We start from the raw sequence: 16,874 nt of genomic DNA on the forward strand, positions 1-16,874 counted from the left end.
CACTTAATACAGTCTCGGCTCGGAGGAGGACGCGAATGCTGAAATGATTACTTCACGAAGGTTATAACAGATTCCCTCTGTTTCCTTGTACAGCAATTAAAGTTCTAAAGTCCCTTTTACATTCTCTTTGACGACATCACTGTCAACGTAGTCGTAAGGACAACAAATCTGCTATAGGAGAAGTGTCGTGAATGAATCTATAGAGGCGCTATTTCTTGCATGGCCGTGCTCTCCGGCAACAGTTATTTAGTAGAATGCGGTAAAACAAACTATAGGTGCCGATACGGCACCATAATCCCCTTCATCCCGTTTCTTACATGTGAAGTTCATACTCGAGGTTTACCCTTACCTCTGGATAGTTCGTTCCAGCTCAAGCAGCGAAATCCTCTTTGCCGTGTCTGTAATGTAATCCAGAATCAATAATCAATAGTCCCTCCAGCTCTTTCGTCTACCGGACCTCAGTGAAATCTAATATCGCTCTCTCTCTCTCTCTCTCTCTCTCTCTCTCTCTCTCTCTCTCTCTCTCTCTCCCCTCCCCCTCCCCGCTCTTTCAGAGCGCCAAGTGAGTAACGACACGTTTTGCAAAGCGCTTCGTGTTCGCCAATCAGAATATTGCAACTAATGACAAGGTCGTAGCTGGGAGGAAAGGTAAAGGCACACACACGTCTTCGCTGTTAATGTGATAGCGTAGGCAAGGCGTGCCAATATTAATGGGACAGGGGAGTTTGTCGCGACCGCACTGTGCGGTGCAGCAGTATTACACTGTGAAAAATCTCGTCTATAATATCATTTATAAAAACTGCAGCGTGGTCCTAGTTCTTATGAAGGGTTGGTCAAAGGTGTTTAACACTGTGATATGTGACTTAAATATTGGACTTTCATGCAGGAGGACGGCGGCTCGAACCCTCCATAAAGATTTAGGTATTCTGTGGTTACCCTAAATTAAAGTAAATCTGGGACTGTACATTCCAAAAGAGACGGTCGACTTGGACTCCCATCCGTGTTGGCGTTGTCTTTTAATGACCTTTGTTGCCGACGGTTTTTAACCTTCCTTTTTCAGAACCGATATTAATTTGCGAAACCATTACTTTAGTGACCTCTTCTGTAGTTAGTTAGATAGGTTTGGTGAGTACTGAGAGATGTCGGGCTTAGGTTACTGGGAGTACCTTTGGTAACTTCTGCGTGTGGTGCGCGGCGATCTGAAGAGAACCACTACGCCACTGAAAGTGAGCCGTCCTTGTTATTTCTCCTCCTAGCCTTTTCCTGTTACTAGCAGGAGAGCTCCAAAATCGATACAAAAGAAACGTTAGGAGCATTTCTGTAAGTGGGATCGTAATCACCTTTATTAGAGACTAAAAAAAAGTGTAGTGACAGTCACATAAGCGTGTGTACGTTTCAAAAGTGGAGAATACGATACTACTTTTCTTATTAGTTTCTTTGAATATTTCATGTGTAGCGACAGGAATATCGTTCAACCTTGAAGCACATGTACGTCGTTCTCTTCATCAAAACACGTATTGGATTAAACTATTGACATCCTCAGGTATGAGATTTCTTACAGTATCGGTGGTGATGGTTCTCTAAAATAGTTTCCTGTTCGTAGGTTCTACGAACTTGACGTGCCTCACGGATGCGTCGAATTTTCTTCGGTGTGCGTGAGTATTCCCCGCGCCACATGGATGACGTAATATTTACTCTGGATCCAGTTTCCCTTGGAAATCCTCCTTCCCATTCGAAAACTTTTTGATGGCTTGCAGGAGCTGTTCTACTACAATTTTAAATCCTTCGTTTCTTTCCAAACTGTTTCCGTCGTCCAAAGCAAAGCATTAGCTGGTCGTCATGGTATGTTCTGGTAGTATCTGCGGTAAGGAAACTGGCACCTCGTGACACAATGTCGCATAGACAGGAATGTACTGCAGCTGCTGTCTTCATTCTGTAAAGCCTTCCTACAGTGACATTCCAGCAGTACGTGATCAGGTATACTTATTCTTCAACAATCGCAGTTGGTGTGCTGCCTAATTTTAAATGTACAGGCTATACATTCTGGACAGAAACCATGCCCTGTCAAAAAGAACAGTTCCAGCGGTTAGTTCTAATCATTGGTATCACTCTGACATTCTGACACAGTTCCATTACACAATTGGTGAAAAATCACTGGGAAGAGTAACTACCGTAAAATACCTAGGAGTGACCGACTGGAGCGTCCTAAAGTGGAATGACCAAATAAAACTAATTGTAGGTAAAACAGAATCCAGGCTCAGATTCATTGGGAGAATCTTAAGGAAGTGTAATTCAGCCACAAAACAGGTGGCTTCAAAAATACGCGTTCGAGCAGTTGAGTATTGCTGCTGTTCTGGGACCCTCACAAGATAGATTTACAGAGGAGGTAGAAGAGCGACGCGTTTCGTCGCGTGTTCGTTTTTATGTGCGAGAGCGGCACTGAGATGCATACGAGACAGCAATGTTATAGGCGTTGTGTATCACGAAGAGAATTACTTTGAAAACTTGGAGGGCGTAGGTTCCTAAGTTCCATAAATCAAGCAGCATACTGCTTCCTCTCATAAATGTATTGCGGAATGACTATGACGAGAAAATCAGAAGTTCGAGCTGAAATTTCCCGACAACCATTCTTCCCACGCACAGGTCGTGAATGGAATGGAACGGGACGGCGGGAGGGGGTGTTCAGAAAATGTTACCACAAGTAACCTCCGCCACGCACCGTTGAGTGGCTTGTGGAGTGTAGATATAGAGAAGTAAAGCTGTTCCGCCAGTGTCATTATGTGCCAGAGCCTTCAGCGGGAAGAGTTGACTGAAGCCGAATCGGCCTCATGGTAAAGTGCGGTGGCTCGCATAGGCTGAAGAATCAGTAGCGGCACTTTCCATTCCGCGTGATCCGCCCGCCTCAGTCACAGAACTACTTTATTGTTCTCTTTTTACGACTCTGGGTTATTGCGTCGCGCGCTCTGTAAGGCTAGGGCGATCTTTCATATTTTGATTGCAAATAAAGGTGAGCCAGAACGCGTTGATATAGTTAGCCCCACAGGCAGATGACATCACAACAGCCCTGCTCTGCTCCTTACTAACGCCAGCACGCGCTGTTGTAAATGAGTGTGTTGTTATGGTGGCGACAGTCCGTGTACCAGCCATCTTGTATATTTTGTTTTCGCAGTGCAGTTACTGATCCATTCAATTTCCGGTGTGCAGCCACATAACTATATTTCTTCTAATATTTCTGCTGTACAGCCTTCGGCCTACTTCGCCACACACCAAAATGTAAAAAGTGCGCTTACTACATTACGACACGGAAGCAGCGAAAGACAACAGCGGTCATCGTGGCGTGACAGTGAACTTCGTATGCGGGAAAATGCTTCACGAAAATCAGCAGTCTTGCTTTGCGAAGTACGAGTATTAGAGGATAATATTTTTCATTTATATTTATAGTTGGGCCTCGTAGTTAGTGGTAACGTTCAGGCCTGGGAACGTTTTTGTGACCTTGTAAAGTAATACGTTCGAGAAATCTCAATCAAAAACTAAGATTACCCTCTCGAAGCTGGGATTTACAGTAACATAATTTTTTTAGTGACGTTGTGGTCGTGTTTGAGTGTGGAATTATTTATTTTTGGAATCCCATATTGCAGTTTAGACCATGTGGAAATTATCAAGTGCAAATGATGGAGCTTTAGCACGAGTCAAGACCTAAAAGTCATATGACCACGACACGACACAGAACCTGGTTTTATTGGATTTTGTTTCTGACTACAACTTGCTGTGTGTGTTGCATTGTATGTTACTCGAGCTCTACTTGATTTTTGCTCGCATTCGTAATATTCGCTGAAGTAAATGATTCCACAATATGTATGTATGTACACTACAGGCCATTAAAATTGCTACACCAAGAAGAAATGCAGATGATAAACGGGTATGCATTGGACAAATATATTATACTAGAACTGATATGTGATCACATTTTCACGCAATTTGGGTGCGTGGATCCTGAGAAATCAGGTCCCACAACAACCACCTCTGGCCGTAATAACGGCCTTATTATGCCCGGGCATTGAGTCAAACAGAGCTTGGATGGCATTTACAGGTACAGCTGCCCATGCAGCTTCAACACGATACCACAATTCATAAAGAGTAGTGACCGGCATATTGCTCGGCCACCATTGACCCAACGTTTTCAGTTGGTGAGAGATCTGGAGAATGTGCTGGCCAGGGCAGCAGTCGAACATTTTCTGTATCCCATACAGGACCTGCAACATGCGGTCGTGCATTACCCTGCTGAAATGTAGGGTTTCGCAGGGATCGAATGAAGGTTAGAGCCACGGGTCGTAACACATCTGAAATGTAACGTCCACTTTTCAAAGTGCCGTCAATGCGAACAAGAGGTGACCGAGATGTGTAACCAATGGCACCCCATACCATCACGCCGGGTGATACGCCAGTATGGCTATGACGAATACACGCTTCCAATGGGCGTTCACCGCGATGACGCCAAACACGGATGCGACCATCATGACGTAAACGGAACCTGGATTCATCCGAAAAAATGACGTTTTGCCATTCGTGCACCAAGGTTCGTCGTTGAGTACACCATCGCAAGCGCTCCTGTCTGTGATGCAGAGTCAAGGCTAACCGCAGCCATGGTCTCAGAGCTGATAGTCCATGCTGCTGCAAAAGTCGTCGAACTGTTCGTGCAGATGATTGTTGTCTTGCAAACGTCCCCATCTGCTGACTCAGGGATCGAGACGTGGCTGCACGATCCGTTACAGCCATGCGGATAAGATGCCTGTCGCCTCGAGTGTTAGTGATACGAGGCCGTTGGGATCCAGCACGGCGTTCCGTATTACCCTCCTGAACCCACCGATTCCATATTCTGCTAACAATCATTGGATCTCGACCAACGCGAGCAGCAATGTCGCGATACGATAAACCGCAATCGCGATAGGCTACAATCCGACCTTTGTCAAAGTCGGAAACGTGATAGTACGCATTTCTCCTCCTTACACGAGGCATCACAACAACGTTTCACCAGCCAACGCCGGTCAACTGCTGTTTGTGTATGAGAAATCAGTTGGAAACTTCCCTCATGTCAGCGCGTTGTAGGTGTCGCCACCGGCGCCAACCTTGTGTGAATGCTCTGAAAAGCTAATCATTTGCATATCACAGCACCTTCTTCCTGTCGGTTAAATTTCGCGAATGTAGCACGTCATCTTCGTGGTGTAGCAATTTTAATGCCCAGTAGTGTAGTTAAGTTACACTTACACGCTACAATTCGGAGCCCTCTAGCGGCAGAGGGTTGCAACTTGCGTCAGCGGAGCGGGGAAAGGAAACAGTAATATGGGTGACATGTAATACCTCAACCGACATTAGAAGAAAGAAGATAATTCGGAGGCTTTACTTTTTAATACGCCATCGCATATCATTTTCATAAAGCTGGTATTGGAATCGAGGTGCTGTGAAATGCTGACCGCGAGAGGAAGAACAAAATAGCGCAGGTGTGAGAGAGTACCGCTTACTGCTGGCAGCGTGCGGGCTGACAATGGAGTGGGAGAGTATGTAGGGCGGCGCTTGGTGTGGCGGAAGCAGCGCGCCAAAGCAAACAGTCTGCAGCCAACTAGTGACGCGCCGCGCCGCCCGACTACAGCCCTAAATGTCTCCTGCACGTTCTGCCCGGCTTCTATCCCAGCGAACCAGCCGCCTGCGTATCCCACTTGCCTGCTTAGTGTGTCTCGTCTCACTAGACGTTCAGTTTTCGGTCGAGTGTATGCAACATTTTTTTAGATAAACTCTCCACAAAAGAAACATTAGTCACCTCTATAAGAGCACTTTCGTCGCTTTGGAGCTTTGTGGGTGGTGTAAAACTGGTACCAGGCGGCCATGTGACCCTAGACCGTTGATGTACGACTTGGCAGTGAAGTGATGTTCGTGCCAGTCGCTTGTATGGAATCAGCGCAGTAAGATGGGCTGTGGGAGGAAACAGTTAGACATCGCCGGCCGGGGTGGCCGAGCGGTTCTAGGCGCTACAGTCTGGAACCGCGCACCGCTACGGTCGCAGGTTCGAGTCCTGCCTCGGGCGTGGATGTGTGTGATGTCCTTAGGTTAGTTAGGTTTAAGTAGTTCTAAGTTCTAGGGACTGATGACCTCAGCAGTTAAGCCCCATAGTGCTCAGAGCCATTTGAGCCATTTTTGAATTCGACACCGTACGGGGGACATCGTTTGGTTCACCGATGGGTCGAAAACAGACCAAGGCGTTGGGGCAGGGTTGTACGGGTTTCAGCCAAGACTAGAGAGCATCATATTTCTGGGGAAACTGGCCTCTGTATTCCAAGCCGAAATTACTGCAATCAGGGCATGCTTGGAGGAGAATATGCGTAGGTGCTACAATGACTGTAGCATCTACATCTATTCAGACAGCCAGGCAGCCCTGAAATCATTGGCAGACCCTGCAACAAGATCTAAGATTGTTGCAGATTGCTCTGGTGGAGCTAAGGGGAAGCAATAGCGTGTACCTAGTGTGGGTCCCTGGCCACTCAGGGATCTGTGGCAATGAAAAAGCCGATGATTGGCTAGGATGGGGGCAACAACTCCATTTATTGGACCGGAACCTGTCTTGACAATCACCAAGGCTATGATCAAATTAGAACTACGGAACTGGCTTAGGAAACAGCACGTAGGATATTGGACCAAGGTCCATGAACAAAAACATGGTAAGGTAATGATGCCCAAGCCATGTTTTAAAAGAAGCTCTGTAATACTGGGATTGAACAGGAAAGAGATCAAACTCGTGACTGGACTGATGACCGGCCATGGAAGCTTCAAAAAACACCTACACACAATGGGTATAACGGAAGAGGACCCTAAATGTAGGTAGGAGCTGTGATGAGGGTGAAGAAACTGCATCACACCTGATCTTCGAATGCATGGCATTCGAGAGTAAAAGACACAGAATCTTCGGGACAACTAGAAAATTGAAGGAACTGTGTCTAACAAAAAACTGGTAGAGGGACTCCTTGCACTATTTAAGGGCACTGGTTGGCTTTACTAGAAACACATGGAGCGATACCGCACAATAAACCTAGTTTCGGTGCGGGCAGTGGCGGCTCAGACCTAAGCCGTTTCAGCTCTCAATCAATCAAGATGGGCTGACGTGAACATCCACGGTGCAGTCACATCCATGTCATCACTGCATATGTTCGGCGTCAACGTGCCATAACCCACTCACAGACGTCAGACGTCGGATGCCAGCACTGGCAGTGGACGGTATATAAAGCATGTGTGTGGGGGGGGGGGGGGCAGGGGAAGCAGTGCAGTCGCTGCGGTAATGCGGAAACAGAGCGATTTATGTGACGTCCGAAAAGGCATGATCATTGGATTTCGGCCCAAGGGTGGAAGCATTTACGAAACGTTTTTTAACTGTTCACATGCCGCCCTGGTTAAAGTACACCGTGCATGGTTGGTTGGTTGGTTGGTTTAAAAGGGGGGAAAGGGACCAAACTGCTTGGTCATCGGTCCCCCGAGCATGAAAAAATGGCGCTATCCAAACGGGCGCAGAGGAAACTGCGGTGCACCACGGGCCGTAGATGAGAGGGGTGAACGACGTCTCTGGAGATGTTTACAGGCGGATAGACGTGGACCCGTTGAGTAACTGATCGCCCAGATGAATCGAGGGGCTACAGTGTCTCCTCGACGATAATTCATCTCATGTTGCTGTGTATGGGGTTCGACAGCAGGCGGCCGGTTCAGGCACCCATTCTGAGAGGCGGCAGGTCGCTTTTTGAGATGAATAGTGTTTTATGCCCCTTCGGACGGGTAGCCGTTGACGTGCGCGACGTGAAGCATCTGAAAGCAAACCTCCTGCAACAACCGTCGGAAGAATCCAGGCCGAAGGGCATTCCTTGGGTGATTTCGTCATTCTGGAAGGCACAGTGGATCAACGCAAGTATGTGTCTGTCCTTGGAGACCATGTGCACCCCTACGTGCAGTGTGCTTTCCCTTGGCACAATTGCATCTACCAGCAGAACAAAGCAACGTGGCACAGCTCGAAGCGTACATGCGTCGTTCGAAGAGCACTAGCATGAGTTTACCGTACTCCCCTGGCCACCAGACTCCCCCAATTGAAACCCAATCGAGAATCTGTAGGACCACTGCGATTGGGCTGTCCGCGCCGTGGATCTTCTACTGAGAAACCTAGCGCATCTGGCCACGGCACTGGAGTCGCCATGGCTCTACATTCTTGTCGGTACCTTCCAGAACCTCGGCAACGGCCTTGCCGCAGTGGTTACACCGGTTCCCGTGAGATCATCGAAGTTAAGCGCTGTCGGGCGTGGTCGGCACTTGGATGGGTGACCATCCAGGCCACCATGCGCTGTTGCCACTTTTCGGGGTGCACTCAGTCTCGTGATGCCAATTGATGGGGCTACTCGACCGAATAGTAGCGGCTTCGGTCAAGAATACCATCATAACGACAGGGAGAGCAGTGTGCTGACCCCACGCCCCTGCTATCCACATCCTCCCCTGAGGATGACACGGCGGTCGGATGGTCCCGGTAGGCCACTCGTAGGCTGAAGGAGGTGTGCTTACCTTCCAGAACCTCACTGACACTGTTCTTGCGTGTCTCGCAGTGGTCCACGCTACAAAAGGTGGTTATTCAGGCTTTTGACAGGTAATCACATTGTCACTGGACAGCGTATGACGTGAATAACAGAAAGGAGCTATCTTGTTTGGAAGTATACATTACTACACCGTGAATGATGTCCGATTTGTTGTTTTATCAACGCGACTGCCCAAGGTCTCAAGGCATGGGGTCTTACTAGCACCCATGCAACGCGGCGTAAGAATAACGATGATAAAAGAAATTGCAACCGAGGAGGACTGGCGACAAGTGACACCCTTTGTCAATGACGGTGAACTACCGCTGACAGTGAATGCAGTTACATACCTGCCAGGGTAGCCGAGAGCGCTAACGCGCTGTTTCCTGGACTCTGGTAGGCGCGCCGGCCCCAGATCGAATCCGCCTGGTGGACTAACGACGAGGGCCGGTGTGCCGGCCAGCCTGGATGTGGTTTTTAGGCGGTTTTCCACATCCTGCTAGGTGAATACCAGTCCAGTCCCCACGTTCCGTCTGTTTCACGTCTCGTAGACATCTGAACACGTTAGCACTCTTCTATGGCTTACACTAGACGAAGACAGCTGGGGTACACTTATTCCGTTCCGGGGGGGGAGGGGGGGGGGGTACAAGGTGGCGGCAGGAAGGGCATCCGTCACCCCCTTAAAATTAACATGCCTCGTCAGTTTAACCATAAAAGCTGACCCCACACTGTCGGGATTAATGCTTGGAAAGAGAGAGTGACCGAGCGAGGTGACGCAGTTGTTAGCACACTGGCCTTGCATTCGGGAGGACGACGGTTCAAGCCCGCGTTCGGCCATCCTGATTTAGGTTTTCCGTGATTTCCCTAAATCGCTCCAGGCAAATGCCGGGATGGTTCCTTTGAAAGGGCACTGCCGACTTCTTTCCCCGTCCTCCCTTAATACCATGAGACCGATGACCTCGCTGTTTGGTCTCTTCCCCCAAACAACCCAACCCAACCAACCCAAAGAGAGAGTGAATGCAGATCCATCTGAAGCAGTTCCGGAGTGAACATAGCGAAGAGAACCTGTTGCAGTGGACATTTGGAATCTATTACCTCGCAAAAGGCCATTGCTCACAGCGGCACATAAGGCTGCACGCGTTTAAAGTGCCGAGCAACACACAAACTGGCCAGAAGTCAACTGGAGCTATGTAGTGTGCTTCCACGAGTCGTTATTTTTGCCTCTTCCTAAATGATGAAAGGCGTCGAGTGCAGGCACTGCACAACGAGGCTTTTGACCTCCACTGTGCGCAGGGTGGCAGTGACCTTTTTTTTTTTTTTTTTAAGGACTCTGACTTGGGTCCAGTCTTCGTGTTACCGTGACCACGAACCAGGAAATTTATTTCAACATTCACGGCGTCCAAATGCTGTCTTCACCTCTACGTAGTTATGATGAGTATGCTGTTGAGTTCCTGTCTTCAAATGTAACGACTGTATTAAAAGGGCTGCAGGCACACGTTCCTGGTTCGACAAACATTCGGACATCATATCGCATCTTGACTGGCTCGCTTAACGATCACAAGATCTTTATCTCAAAGAAAATTTGTGGGATTATTTGGAATAGCGAGTGGAACGTAGTAATTTGGTGGCTCTGCAGGATCCAATCATCAATGATTGCGGTCGTTAAAACTGAATTCTCGTAATTTTGGGGACCAGTTAATACGCCGTGAGAACATGAAGATACATCATGAATGAATGGCTTCAGCTGGGCATATCTGAAACTTCTGGAAGTTTTTTTTCCGTTATCAAGGCTAGAGGCGGTATTAGCGTGATATCTCCTGGTGTTGAAGAATCTTATGTTCGGTGTGCTTATTTGTCTATAATCTTCCAGTCACTTCCGAAATGAATCGCGATGTAACGCTTTACTGGGAAATTGAAGACGCATATACCATAAATGACATAATCGTCACAACAGCGACACAGTCCAAGCAACTGGAAAAACTCCACGACAATCCCGTTTTGAGATGTACATAATTATAGTCTTGTATCGCTGATGTAAGCCTTTCTAGAATTGTGGGAAGCGTTTCATTTTCGGATTGCGAGAAATGCGTGCTTGAATATAAATGCAGATGCTAGCCAAGCCTGCAGGTTGCCCTGTTGTATTTGACCTCAAACAGCACATGTGCAATGTACTCATAACAGTGAGTGCATTACGTCGGAGCTTAGTGAATTCGAATGTGGGTAAATTGTTGATGCTCGTACGGTGGGTGCTAAAGTAATCAGCAAACACTGTATCCAATATTTGTACCGCATATAGGGAAAGCGGAAAAACATAATCAGCTACGTCGCAATGCGGGCCGAAAGTGTATAGAATGATCATGAAAGACGGTCACTGAAGAGGATTTTGACGAAATATAAGAAAACGACAGCTACAAAAATCATTGTAGAACGGAATGTAGCACTCGCGGACACTTTCGGCACCAAAACCACGTGAAGGGATCTGTTCAAGCAGGGAATTGCAGGGAGAGCTGGACTTCAAAAACAGTGATGCAAACACTTGTAACAGGAAAACATCTACATCTACATACATACTCCGCAATCCACCATACGGTGCGTGGCGGAGGGTACCTCGTACCACAACTAGCATCTTCTCCCCCTGTTCCACTCCCAAACAGAACGAGGGAAAAATGGATGCCTATATGCCTTTGTACGAACCCTAATATCTCTCACCTTATCTTTGTGGTCTTTCCGCGAAATGTAAGTTGGCGGCAGTAAAATTACTGCAGCCAGCCTCAAATGCTGGTTCTCTAAATTTCCTCTGTAGCGATTCACGAAAAGAACGCCTCCTTTCCTCTAGAGACTCCCACCCGAGTTCCTGAAGCATTTCGTAACACTCGCGTGATGATCGAACCTACCAGTAACAAATCTAGCAGCCCGCCTCTGAATTGCTTCTATGTCCTCCATCAAGCCGAACTGATAGGGATCCCAAACGCTCGAGCAGTACTCAAGAATATGTCGTATTAGTGTTTTATAAGCGGTCTCCTTTACAGATGAACCACATCTTCCCAAAATTCTACCAATGAACCGAAGACGACTATCCGCCTTCCCCACAACTGCCATTACATGCTTGTCCCACTTCATATCGCTCTGCAGTGTTACGTCCAAATATTTAATCGACGTGACTGTGTCAAGCGCTACACTATTGATGGAGTATTCAAACATTACGGGATTCTTTTTCCTATTCATCTGAATTAATTTACATTTATCTATATTTAGAGTTAGCTGCCATTCTTTACACCAATCACAAATCCTGTCCAAGTCATCTTGTATCCTCCTACAGTCACTCAACGACGACACCTTCCCGTACGCCACAGCATCATCAGCAAACATCCGCACATTGCTATCCACCCTATCCAAAAAATCATTTATATAGATAGAAAACAACAGCGGACCTACCACACTTCCCTGGGTCACTCCAGATGATACCCTCACCTCGGATGAACACTCACCATCGAGGACAATGTACTGGGTTCTATTACTTAAGAAGTCTTCGAGCCACTCACATATTTGGGAACCAATCCCATATGCTCGTACCTTAGTTAGGAGTCTGCAGTGGGGCACCGAGTCACCGCTTTCCGGAAGTCGAGGAATATGCCAGCCGTCTGATACCCTTCATACATGGTTCGCAAGATATCACGTGAAAAAAGGGCAAGTTGCGTTTCGCAGGAGCGATGCTTTCTAAAGCCGTGCTGATGCATGAACAGCAACTTCTGTCTCAAGGAATTTCATTATATTCGAACTGAGAATATGTTCGAGAATCCTGCAACAAACCGATGTTAAGGATATTGGTCCGTAATTTTGAGGATCCGTCCTTCTACCCTTCTTATCTACATGGTCCTGAAACTATTAAATCTGGACTGTGGAACAAGGAAGAATGTCATTTGGTCGGATGAGTCTTGTTTCACACTGATTCAAGCTTCTGACAGAGTTTACGTCCCAAGAGTGAAACACTGTGGGGGTTCGGTGAGGATTTGGGCAGCCATTTTGTGGTATCCCACGGTCACTTTGCAAGTTCGCATTACTGCCAGGGATTAGTTTATTATTTTGGCTGATCAGGTCCATCCCGTGGAATGTTTGTTCCCAACTGGTGATCCTGTGTTCCAAGACGACTGGGCCTCTGTTCACTCAGTCTCGTGGTCCAGAATTGGTTTTGTGAGCACGAGGATGAATTTCGCATCTCCCTGGCCACCACAGTTAACAGATGTGAATATTATTGAGTCATAGTGGTCTACTTGGGAGGGAAGGTCGCGTGAGCGCTATTCACGTCATCATCATTACCGGCACTTGCCAATATTTTGCACGGTATGGGACAACATTCCCTTGAAAACCTACAGGACCTGTATTTATCCATTCCGATATGACTGGAAGCTGTTTTGAATCCTTCCTTTGCTACCGCCTTTATCCCGCATTGTGTGCAGGGTCGGCAGGGTTAAGTACGGAATGGGCATCGTTAATTTTAAGGGGTGGCCGGATGCCCTTCCTGCCGCCACCCCATACCCCAGGACGGAATTAGTGTACCCCAGCTGTCTGCGTCTAGTGTAAATCGTGAAATAGTGTGAATGTGTTTCAAATGTCTGCGAGTCGTGTAACTGAGGTGGGACGTGGGGACCAGCCCGGTATTCACCTAGTAGGATGTGGAAAACCGCCTAAAAACCACATCCAGGCTGGCCGGCACACCGGCCGTCGTCGTTAATCCAACGGCGGATTAGATCCGGGGCCGGCGCGCCTACCCGGGTCCAGGAAGCAGCGCGTTAGCGCTCTCGGCTATCCTGGCGGGTTGGAAGCTGTTTTCAATATCAATGATATTTCAAAATGATGGAGCACAGCAATCAGTCGTCTTTTCTTTCAAGTTTTACTAAAGCAAATTTAGATTTCGGCTAGTGCCTAGCCATTATCAATGCACTATTTCATAGTTCTCCGCAAAGTCTACCTTCATTATACAGTAGTCTTGAAAGAACTGTGACAGAAGCCTGATTAACAGAGGACTCGTGTACTAGGACAAATATTGAAACTATGAAATAGTGCATTGAAAATGCCTAGGCAGTAGCCGATATCTAGATTTGCTTTAATAAAACCTGAAAGAAAAGGACGACTGATTGCTGTTCTCCATCATTTTGAAAGTTATATCTCAGTCACTGAGCGCATCCACATCGCTAATGGAAGGTAACTGGATAGACGGTTCTCCTACACCGTATTAGGCATAGTAATGTGTTGTGTCTGTGATGTTTCCGTATTTATACTATCTGTAGATGCAAAGCGGTTGTTCATTTTTTAGCATTTTTATTTTGAACTTTTAATTTCATAGGTTTTCGGTTATCTTCTTCTTATACGTACAAATATCTTTACACTGCTGAACTGTAGGTGAATACGGTGAAGCCACAGCAAGGTAATGCGGAAGTTCGCTGAGCCCCCATCTTACTCTGTTACTCGCTCCTGTGAACGGAAACGCGTTATGCAGATCTTGGTGCCTCTCGCGTCCATCTAGAAAAATAACCCGAAGATGCCTAAATAAGGCGAAACGCGTCGTTGAAAAATAAAAAAACTGTAATTGCAACCGAGACTGTATTTAACCAATTTCAGGACTTTAATGCTGTATGGGCACCTTCATTACCCACTAAGTGTTCCCAATAACGCATACTTGTGATCGTTTCATAAGCTTTGGTTACTGATAGCTTGACACCAGTGCCTATGAGTTTAATTTGTACACCACAGCACTGAAGATGATCACTATGTGATTGAAAATCGATTTTTCTGTCAATAAACCATCAATATTACGGCCAACGCTGACCTCTCTAACTTCACGTATATGGTCGTTGTGCACACAGCACTCTATGCAGTCGCCAGTCAATACTCCATATAGGTTATAATGAAATATAGTGTAACTGGCGAGAACTGTGTACACAATTTTGAATCACTGAATCAAATTAATTTAATTGGAGCATTCTCGCAGTCGAAGTTACGGCTTGTGCCGGAGCTCATTCCAGTTGACTCGGCGAAGTAGGTCAAAGGTTAGTCACTTTTGCATTCGAGAGGACCGAACTTCCAGTTTCTGACAGGTCATGCCTAATTAGGTTTACTGTGGATCCTAGAAATTTTGGGCGCATAGCAGGATGGGCCCTTAATAGAGATCGCGGCCAAATTTCTATACCGTCTTGTCCGGTGTTTGACATCGGCAAGAGGTTAAAGTCCACCCTTGTTTTCTTTCGTTGTAACCCCCCAGACTCCTCAGAGAATTAACCTCGTTCCTCATCTTTCGCAGACCCTCCTCAAATGTGACCTGTTTCGCTGAGTAAACACGAAAAGAAAAACTTGCACTCGTAGGGGAATGTGCTGGAAACGCAACTAGAAGCGACAGCGGAACGGAGCAAGCAGTTTCGCAAGAGGGGGAGGAAGACGTGGTCCGCATCCTGTTGCCAGACGCGCCGCAAGCTATTGCAACGGCGCCTCGTTCCGATAAACGCTCCATCAGTGGTTACACATTGAGTGCCCCCCTCCCCATCTCTCTCTCTCTCTCTCTCTCTCTCGCTCGCTCGCTCGCTCGTTCGCTCTCTCTCTCTCTCTGCAATTTCCATAGCGGTGATTGGTGCTTTCGGCGTCGGTTTTCTTCCCACTAAGAATGAAGAACACAGAACGGCCGCATCCTGACACGCGTTTGTTAGCGTTGGGAACATATTAAGATTATACTTTTTACGAAGAATAAAGTTGTTAAAAAAAAAAATGCGAACATTTCTGACAAAATAAAGCTGATCCCGGCTAATATCTGCGTATACTACACACACCACTCTAAAGCATATGGCGGAGATTCGTTGCCCTGTTAAATTATCTCAATGAGCGCAGGGAAAATTACTGTCTAAACGCCTTTGTTCGAGTCGTAGTGTCTCTCATCTTTTTTAATGACTTTTGCGCGAGATATACGATGATGGCCGCAAAATTCATACCGGCTTTCTAAACTTAATCAACAGGGTTTCGCGAGAACAACTTCGCTCCCCTGTCAACGTTTTCCATAAAAATTGCCAGGGTATTTCTGTTACACTATAATGTAGACTATGCTGAGCCATTATGATACTGGAAGCACGTCTCTGAATTCGTTAGAGGTCTGCTGTCTTGAATACTGGATATCGATTTAAAATACCGGAACAGTATTGTCTAATCGGTCGCCCTAGCGTCTTCTACGCTATTAAAAAAGGTTCAAATGGCCAAGCGGTTCTAGGCGCTTCAGACTGGAACCGGGCGACCGCTACGGTCGCAGGTTCCAATCCTGCCTCGGACATGGATGTGTGTGATGTCCTTAGGTTAGTTAGGTTTAAGTAGTTCTAAGTTCTAGGGGACTGATGACCTCAGATGTTAAGTCCCATAGTGCTCAGAGCCATTTAAATCATTTAAAACTCATTTGGCGTCGCAACAAAGCGTATTTTCCAGTCACACGATATCGATAACCCAACGAGGGATCTTAGTATTTAGCTACTTGTGGTACTTCCAGTTTTCAGTTTAACTAACATTCGTTCTTTCATTTCATTCATTCATTTCTGAATATTATTAGCCTCAGGTGTACTTATAGCTTTCCCATTTTTCTGTTGGCTCAATAAAAATCTAGAAACGCGTTTGGATGGTTATGTTTGCAGCATCTGTTCGACAGTCCCCATTACATTGGTCGGTTGGTGCTGGGCGTCGCGCGCTGTGTGTGGTTATCTGCGCGCTGCGACCGCGAATGTTTGCCGTTGCACTGCACCGGAATTTGATAAGATGCCGCGCGTCCGGCTCCACTGACACTCCCTAGAAAATTCTGTCACCATATACCTAGTTTCACATACAGCTCACAGCACAGAAAACGATCGTTTAAACTGACAGCACAGCCATAGTTTTCGCCACAGCATCGGCCAGTGCGTTTATGATTTGCTTTTGCGCCCGTCTTGGACACTACTACTTAAATGCACTATGCAAACGATTCATTAGTCACTCATAAATATAACCTATAATTACTATAAAATAGTGGCAGCCCTTTTTCAGATAAACAAAGCTGTTTTCTGATTCTCAAGCCTACAGTTTTGTTTCCAGGTTGTAATGGTGGAGGACCGTCGTCTACGCTGGCAGTTTACACTGAACGTAAACTGTTGTTGATTGGCAAGAGAGCCAACCCACTATGAGAGGAAGCCGAAAGGCACGCGTTTTAGCCCACGCAGGCTGGCGTGAGGTCTGGAACAGGTCAAGGAAATGAGACTAGCAAAAAAGGACGTAGCTGTGGAA

General features: G+C 46.8%; 1 protein-coding gene and 1 pseudogene across 4 annotated transcripts in view; both read left to right on the forward strand.

Annotated features, from left to right (window-relative positions):
- Positions 1-16,874, forward strand: part of LOC124554863 (filamin-A) — a 546,889-nt gene that overhangs the window by 62,641 nt on the left and 467,374 nt on the right. The window lies entirely within an intron of this gene.
- Positions 8,260-8,377, forward strand: LOC124557243 (annotated as a pseudogene).

Source organism: Schistocerca americana, chromosome X (assembly GCF_021461395.2).
Source record: "Schistocerca americana isolate TAMUIC-IGC-003095 chromosome X, iqSchAmer2.1, whole genome shotgun sequence".
Taxonomy (NCBI): Eukaryota; Metazoa; Arthropoda; class Insecta; order Orthoptera; family Acrididae; genus Schistocerca; species Schistocerca americana.